At 55.6% G+C, this 8,769-nt stretch overlaps 1 long non-coding RNA gene across 2 annotated transcripts; it reads left to right on the top strand.

Annotated features, from left to right (window-relative positions):
- Positions 1–622: 622 nt before the first annotated feature.
- On the top strand, positions 623–7,496 carry LOC132668537 (uncharacterized). Of its 2 annotated transcripts, none has more exons than XR_013555881.2 (4): positions 623–981; positions 5,069–5,165; positions 5,346–5,633; positions 6,735–7,496. It is a non-coding gene; the product is annotated as an uncharacterized LOC132668537 (long non-coding RNA). The 2 variants fall into 2 exon arrangements; XR_013555882.2 differs by lacking the exon at positions 623–981 and adding an exon at positions 3,611–3,932.
- Positions 7,497–8,769: the final 1,273 nt, after the last annotated feature.

The following is an 8,769-nucleotide window of genomic DNA, read 5'->3' as shown; positions in this document are numbered from 1 at the left end:
AGGCTGCAGGACTCTAGAGCCATAAAACAGGGCAAGGATGCGGTCGCACCCCCACAGCCCACTCCCTAAGCCACTCCCCTGCTTTCGTTTTACTCATAACCAAATTCCAGTGAGTCAGTTGAAAAGTCTTGTGTAATGTCCTCTCTCCCTACTAGAATCTGAGCTACAGAAGGACAGGGATTTCCATTTGTGTCCTTCTCTTACGAATAAGAACAGGGCCCAGCTTGGAGCGCCTGGGTGGCTCAGTCAGTTATGCTTCGGACTTTGGCTCAGGTCATGACCTCACGGTCTGTGAGTTCAAGCCCCGCGTCGGGGCTCTGTGCTGACACCTCGGAGCCTGGAGCCTGTTTCAGATTCTGTGTCTCCCTCTCTCTCTGACCCTCCCCCGTTCATGCTCTCTCTCTGGCTCAAAAATAAATAAACGTTAAAAAAAATTTTTTAAAGAACAGGGCCCAGCCAGAACTTATGTTACCCTTTAGTTACCAATCTTGCTTGTCACCTCCGTGACCTCGGAGGTGGGGTCTGACTCTTCCCTTGGGGTCAGGCCATCTGGGGTCGGTCGGTCCCAGCCCACCAGAAAGCAGCGGTGTCCTCTGTGGATAATTTATTCACTCTTCTGTTCATTTGTCCCACAAACCCTCAGTTAGGCTGCGTGTCCAGGACTTTGCTCAAGACTGGGGTAAATAGACCCATGCCTTCGTTTACTTTAGAGCCAATTTATTTAACATCAGCTATGTAACTCACTTAAGATCTCTGAGCCTAAGGTTACCTGTCTGGGAACCGGGCATAACAATCCCAGCTGTCAAGGTTACCGTGGAGAAAGCCACTGAGGCAAGTGACGGGCACACCCCCACTGCCAAGGGCAGCGGCCGTGAGCGGGCCGTGGGTTTCTGCAGCGCGAAGAGGGATGCAATTCATCAGTCATCTGACAAAGCTTGCCAAGCACCTGCTCTGTGCTCAGCCCTTCTGAGTTCTCTCCTGGTATGAGGTACTGCTGTGATGCCCTTTTTCCGGGGGAGGAAACCAAGGACAAGTTGAAGATACGCAATTTTCTCAAGGTCACACAACCAGCGGAGGGCAGGATTCCAACCTGCCACCGGACTCTGGAGCTCTGCTCTTGACCATGATGATATGAGGCGGGGGGGCAGGAGGAACAGGGACCCAACATTTCTGTATGGCAGGAACTGGGGGGGGGGGCAGTGGGGCTGGAAGAGTGTTGTATGGGTGTGAGGAAGGTGGTTTGCAGGGGCTCAGCCCTTTCTTTGCATAATTAAAAAAAGTCCACATCCAAGAGTGGAAGGGAGACCCTGGCCACCTCTTACCACCCACCTCTCCTCCCTCCCCCGGGTGTAAATGCACCTGGAGGGTCTGGAGGGAGGGTGGCTGGCTGTGGGGAGCCCTGTGGAGGGGTCTCAGCACCCTACCACGCAGGGGGTCTGCCGACCAGTGGCACCAGCCTCACCTCGGAGCTTGTGGAGAATGAAGAATCTCAGGCCCCATCCCAGACCCGCCGCGCCCCTGTGTGAGGGTGACGGTCCCAGAGCGTGAGCACCTGCGGAGGGTGGGGGTGGTGTCTAAAGTCAAGTTGGGAGAAGAAGGTCTCAGGTGGAAGAGGCCTTCCTTGACCACCTTCTTCAAGGCCCATCCCCTTTTATTTCCTTCTTTCTACTTCTTGGGCCCACACTCATTGCACACACACACACACACACACACACACACACACACACACGATACCAGTGGGGGCAGGGCAGTTGAAGACTTTGTACGGCGTGGACTCCCCGGCTTTCAACAGTGTGAAATATGATGGAACCCTCGGTTTTAAATGCAAAATTTGCAGAACGTCGGACATCTCCTCTCTGAGTCTGGTCTGTCCTGGGCGGGGGCTGGTGATTGGCTGAGCCCAGAAATTTGGATGTAAGCAGAAAAAAAAGGGTAGAATGTATCTGCCCTGGGGCTGCTCAACGCGGAACCACAGGGTAAAGGGGGAACAAAGAGTGACAAGCCCCTCCGAGGTTGGGCGGAGGTCTAGTCACACTCTAGTTAGAAGCAGGGAAGCCTCCACGAGCTTGAGCTCTGTACTAGGCTCTGCCACCCCCTTGCTGCGTGATCCGGGACGACCTGCTTAACCTCTCTGAGCCTCATTTGTATAATCCGCAAAATGGGGAGAATAACATCTGCCTCCTACTCATCTCTCGTGATGAATTTTGGCTCACCCCTCCCTCCCCATGCAGAACCTCACCTCCTGGACAGCAGGGACCAGAACCTTTTTGTATTTCTCCTTTGTTTCTCTTTCTACCTCTATTCGGCCTCGGTATCAGGCAGGCTCTGTTCGGTTCAGTCCCGTTGCCTTCATCCAGCTGCCCCTGGTGGAAAGCCTGACGTGGGGTGGGCCCGGCACAGGGACCGGGAAGGTGGAGAAGAGGGGAACCGGATCCTGGTCCCAGGGAGGAAGCAGTAGGTGGAGGAGGCATCTCGGAGGTGGTCACTTCCATACAATAATACGGGGAGGGTTACAGCTGTGTAGCTGTTTGAGACCCCACAGTGAGGTCAAGGAGGACTTCCTGGAGGAGGTGACCCTTGCAAGATGAGGAACGGTTGGGCAGGGGAAGAGGGACCAACGTTGTTGACGATGACGGTGGTCGCTGGTAAGAGCCAGCACTTAGTATATGATGTGCGAGGCAGCCGCACCAGCATTTCCTGAGGGCGGTCTTCTGCAAGCGCCTATGAGGTAGGCATTATTTCATCTCCATTTATAGATGAGGAGACTGAGGCACAGAGAGGTTAAGTAACTTCCCCAGTATCACATAGCTCAGTAAAGCAACCACAGGTATCATTTACTGGATGGTTTTTTTTTAATCTTTTTTCTAAAAATGGTTATTTATTTTTTTAAAAAAATTCTGTTTAAGTTTAATTTCGAGAGATAGAGAGAGTGAGGGGGGAGAGGCAGAGAGACAGGGAGAGAGAGAATCCCAAGCAGGCTCTGCGCTGTCACCGTGAAGTCCGATGCGGGGCTGGAACTCACAAACCTTGAGATCACGGCCTGAGGCAAAACCAAGAGTCGGATGCTTAACCAACTGAGCCACTCGGGTGCCCCCAAAAATGTTTTATTTTTGAGACAGAGAGAGAGAGAGAGAGAGAGAGAGAGATTGAGCGGGGAAAGGGCAGAGAAAGAGAGAGGGACAGAGGATCTGAAGCAGGCTCCGGGCTGTCAGCACAGAACCCGAGGCGGGGCTTGAACCCACGAACCGTGAGATCATGACCTGAGCCAAAGTTGGACGCTTCACCGACTGAGCCACCCGGGCGCCCCTACCTGATTTTTTTTTTTTTTTTTTTTACACCAGTTACACAGTTAACTATTTTTCAACTCACATCATTTACCATTTTTCACCGATCCTGTCGGGTAGACGCATCGTTTTGGTTCTGCATGATTCTGATTTTACAAGTTGGGAAAATGCGACTGAAAGGGACAGCATGTCCACTGTCGCCCAGCCAAGGAGCCGGGAGGGCAGGACTGGAACCCGGGGCCTGCCGCCCAGAGCCTTGCGTCAGTCCCTCTGCTCTCCTGCATTTGAACCCCCGGCTCTGTGCCAGGCGCTCTCCCTGGAACCTGACACGTAGCAGCCACGGGGCAGGGGCCCGTGTTTCAGAACGATTCACGAAGCAGCCACTGGGGGGTGGGGGGGGGGAGGCGGGAAGCGGAGAGCAGAGTCCCTCCCTTGCCCTCCCCCCTGCACCCCCCACCTCCAGAGGAGTTTCCAGCGTCCCAGTTAGTGCCGGGAGCCCTTTGCACACCCTTCCCGCTCTCCTGCTTCTTCTCCCTGCTGGTGTTTCATCCGGGCGCTCCTGGAGAGCGGCACCCGCGTGTTTCACAAGCCAAACGTTGGACAGAAGCCTCTAAACGTCTGGAGGAGTGCAACGAGGGGTGCACGCAGGTAACGAAGCTGAAAGCTCGCAGAGTCCGTGGCCTTCGGGGCTTGATTAGCGGGGACTGGCACTTTGCTGCAGAATTGGCAAATGAAATGCTTCTTGGAACTAACGCGGGGCGAATTTGTAAAACTTGGGAACGTTCGGTCTTGAAAAGCCGGCCTTCCCCAGTCTGGCAGGGACCCAGACAGACAGGGCCCCTGGAAGCTTGCTGACCCCTCGCGGGGTCTGCTGGGAAGGAATGGGAAGACTTGGAAGACGGAGGTTCCAGTCTGGGCACTGGCACGTCTTTGCTGTGATCCTTCGGCCAAATTTCCTACCCTCTCCGAGCCTCAGCTTCCTCATCTGTAAAAGGGACGCGTGTCCTGGGTGGCTCAGTCTGTTAAGCGTCCGGCTTCGGCTCAGGTCGTGATGTCGGGATTCTTGGGTTCGAGCCCCGCGTCGGGCCCTGTGCTGGCAGCTCGGAGCCCGGAGCCTGCTTCGGATTCTGTGTCTCCTCCTCTCCCTGCCCCTCCCCCACTCGCGCTCTGTCTCTCTCTCTCTCTCTCTCAAAAATAAAATAAACAGAAAAAATAATTAAAAAAAAAAGTGGATGTCTCCTACCTCATGGCATCGTGGGAGGATAAATGAAATATTGCGCATAAATCTCGTGGGATCGTCAGCTCTGGTTCTCTTCATTCTGTTTTTTGCCTGCCTGCATCCCTCCCAAGCCCCGCCGCCCTCCACCTCTGTTCCCTGTTGCTCTGTGCCTGGAACGTTGCCCCCGCGGACTACATTACCCAGCTTCCCTTGCTCTGTGGCTTCAGCCATAGAGAGGCTCCGGTCGGGGCTTGGGGGCGTGGCCACAGAAAGAGGCCGGGCGTGTTTCTCCTCCACTCCTTCCTGGCTTCAGTGCTGGCCTTCAGATGGCATCTGAGTCCCTCGAGAGCTGCCGCTGCCACCGGGCAGCCCTCCAGGGGGCTCCGGCCCTCCCTGGGTTCCCGCCGCAAGAGATGGGGATGTGTCCCTTTGTGCTGGTCCCCATGTCTTCCCCACGCTCTGCGACTCGCTCCCAGAATTCCAGCCGTGGCCCGTACTGTGTCCTCCAGGCATCTCGTTATCGTGTTCTCAGTAATGTCAGGTTTAATTTCTCTGTCACCAACAGCCTACGTGCGACCCGAGATGAGCCCCTTCTGCTGTTACGCACTCCTCAGTGTCCGTGGCCAGAGACTGCTCTCCCCTCCGCAGGATAAAAAAAGGAGGTAAACAGTCTGGCTTCCTGCCAGCTTCGGGAGGCGGAGTAGCTTAACCAGCGGTGACTTCGGGATGGGAAACCCAGGGGCGGAATCCGACCCCTCCTTCTGGGAGAAAAGAGGCCTGCGGTTGTGGGGTTGGATTAACTCTGCGCACGAAATCTCAGGGACTCTGGTTTTTGGCCGCAGATCTGAGCTCTGCTCCCTAATCAGCTGTTGTAATGAAGCGGACGCCTCAGTCTACGGTTCCCAGGTCCCTGCTGCTTCCAGCCTCAGGAGGGCAGAGGTCACTGGCCCCGCAGCCGCCAACACCTTTCCAAGACCAGTCTGTTCCTCTACAAATAACAGGGGCGCTACCGAGTGCTCACCAAACTGGAAAGTTCTGCAAGTCTGTGAATGCTGGAGCCCATGTTGGAGTGTGGGAACCCCGGGGTTTGGATCCCGTCTTCCCGCCGAGCCCTCAAAGCTGGCGACCAGGTTTGTTCATCCTGAGATTAATGGGCTCTCCCCCCGGCTCCCAGCCTAGAGCTCCTTATGCAGCTGGTGCTTGATAAACGCATGCTGAGGACTTGGTCCCCGGGGCAGTTCACGTCCTGCAGAAGGTCGTTCGTTGCTGAGGTGGGTTTGGGGCGTCCCGGGATTCACTGTAGGTAAAGCCCGTGAGGGAGAGGAGGCAGGAGAGACTCTCAGGGAGAGAGAGTCTTCGACCCCAGTGAGCTTCCGGCAAAGTCTCGGCCAGCCCAGTGGAGAACTCCAGAGCAAAGACTGCTTGCTGAGGATGCGTGCTAAGGACACGAGTGGCCAGGCCCTGTAGAGACCAGCCCCTGTAGAGACCAGCTATTGACGGCGGCCTGGCCCAGAAATGTCTGGTCCTGGCTCGAAGGCCAGGCTGGAGCCGGATGGCTCCGTCGGCAGAAGGCTGGCAGCTCAGTGCTCGCCTTGACGATGAGCTCCGGGTTCCTTCTCCAAGAGAGACCTGAGCGGCTCGTCCCCACCAACGGTCACTGGGCCATCTGCTTAATGACAACTAAAGGAGACATACAGGTCGCAGGCCTCTGAGGCGACCGTGGTCCACCGGCCACGATAAGTCCAGACCACCCGAGCGGGCAGGGCCCTTAGACTTAGACGTTCATTCAGCAAGTGTCAGGGGAAGCCGTTGGACGCTGGGCACGGTTCTAGGCTCTGGGAAAATAGTAGGTGAATGAAACGGTCTCTGTGCGGATCTGCCAGGAGAGGGGTCAGAAAACTTCAAAGGGCCAGAGAGGAAATATTTCAGGTCTGTTGCAAGGACCCCGTGCGGCTGTTGTGGGGTTAGAGCAGTCGTGGGCGCTGTGTAAGCGAACGGGCGTGACCGTGCCGGTAAGACTTCACAAAAACAGGCCAGGTTTGGCCCGCAGGCTGTCGTGTTCTGACCCCGGATTGGGATAACACCTGCCTGTTTACAGGTGCAAAGACTGAGGCCCAGAGAGGGTAGGCACTAGACCCAGCTCACACAGCAGGAGGTAGGGGAGCCAGCGAGGAGTTAGGAGACCTGACTCCCATCCCAGCGCTGTTTCTGAAACCCGTATCTCTTGTCAGTGTGCTTCTGGCGGGCAGACGTCATTCCTCTGTCGGCACAGGACATTCTGGCTGGAGAGGGGCTCATGCTGACACCAACTGCTTGGGTGATGGAGGGGGGACACCGGGCCGTCTGCCAACTTCCGTCGCGTGCCACCGAGTCCACGAACGCCAAGTCCTGATCCGCTGCTTCTGGTTGTGGAGCCTGGGTCGCCCTTCCTCAGTCTCCCCATCTGTAAAATGGGTGGACCAGCAGTGCCCCTCCGTCGGATGGTGGGGATTAACTGAGGCAATATTTGCGAAGAACCCAGGGACACGGAAGGGGGCACTCTGCCTCTATTTACCAAATAAAACAAAAGGTAGCCTCCGCTGGAGGAGAGACCAGACCCAGACCCAGAGAGTGAGTCAGCCAGAGTTAGGGTACCTTTCACACAGTCCAGGACCCTGCCCCGGTCCTGGCTGGGGGAGAGCGAGGGTCCCCTTCCCGTCCAGCCTCAGCGTCATGAGACCCAAGTTCCGTGTTTGGATTACAGACGTGCGAGGAATCTGGTCAACCGAGTGGTGCCGGTCATCAGGCTCAGTGCTACAGGGCAGCTGGTGTGGCCACCGCAGGACACACACCTGTGGACCCAGCCTTGGGTCTCCCCTTCATCTGGGTCACGCAGCTTGAACCAGAGCTGGGGACGGAGCAGGGTTCGCTCACCTCGCAGGGCCCTGCAGGAGTCACGCTGGGGCGCGAGCCATAGCTGCGGGGTGCCTGAACTATTGTTTACTTGATTTAAAATCAGATTTAAATTAAATAAGCCAAAAATGTTAAATCCGCAGTTACTAATAATTTTTCTTAACTCAATCCTCATTTTACTTGAATACATTTCCTTGAGAGGAAACTGTATATATAGACAGAAAACCGCACCCCTTGTGAGAAGCAGAAAGTCATCTTAGAAAGAAGCAAAATGAGGGGAGCCGGGGGTGGCTCAGTTGGTTAAGCGTCCAGCTTCGGCTCAGGTCGTGATCTAGCGGTTCGTGAGTTCGAGCCCGGCCTCGGGCTCTGTGCCGGCAGCTCAGAGCCTGGAGCCTGCCTCCCGATTCTGTGTCTCCCTCTCCCTGTCTCTCCCCTGCTCACGCCCTGTCTCTCAAAAAGAAGTAAACGTTAAAAAAAAGAGAGAAAAACAAAAGGAAAAGCAGGACATATTCCTCTAGCTGCATACTTTTGTCTTTTGTCTGCTAAAGGATGTGACCCTGAGATGAGCTTTCTCTCCACCGTAAAACGAGGAAGATAGGTGTTAGGCGTGAAATGCGTTAGGACCCGAGCCTTTCTTCTTGACAGAATCAGCAAGGCCCAGAAAGAAGCGTAAAGGCGGTAACTTTCCCACTGGCGGTGAGTGTCGGGTGGGGGTGGGGGCGCTGGCGCATGGCTGGCACACTCCCGCTTCTGGGCAACTCTGCTCTGGACAGAGGTAGCTACGTCCCTGGGGCATTTCTTTCGCAAAGGGGAATCTTCAACAGGAGACCGTGGACATCAGCTGCGACAGTGCCCCAACTCTGGAGCGGTCACAGACACACAGGTATGGCGCTGGGCAAGTCAGTTTCTCACCTGGACGCACCTGAGGTCCCTCTAGCTGTGGCCCAAGCATTCCAACGGGGACCGCTGTAGCTTGGTGGCGGGAGCGCACGTCTGGGGGCAGAGGAGACCCAGACAGCTTTGACCTCTACTCTGTTTCTTATTAGCCGTGTGTCCTTGGTTAAGTCACCCGTTGTGTCGGAGTCTCATTTCTTCCCGCGAAGACGACGGTACCTACTTCAGAAGGTGGGTGCCGGGGCGCCTGGGTGGCGCAGTCGGTTGAGCGTCCGACTTCAGCCAGGTCACGATCTCGCGGTCCGTGAGTTCGAGCCCCGCGTCGGGCTCTGGGCTGATGGCTCGGAGCCTGGAGCCTGTTTCTGATTCTGTGTCTCCCTCTCTCTCTGCCCCTCCCCCGTTCATGCTCTGTCTCTCTCTGTCCCAAAAATAAATAAAAAAAAAAAAAAATTAAATAAAAAAAAAAAAAAAAGAAGGTGG

This window comes from Panthera onca, chromosome B3, assembly GCF_046562875.1.
Source record: "Panthera onca isolate mPanOnc1 chromosome B3, mPanOnc1 haplotype 2, whole genome shotgun sequence".
Classification (NCBI taxonomy): Eukaryota; Metazoa; Chordata; class Mammalia; order Carnivora; family Felidae; genus Panthera; species Panthera onca.
The sequence above is the reverse complement of the archived record's forward strand: the minus strand, read 5'-3'. Positions and strand labels throughout refer to the sequence as shown.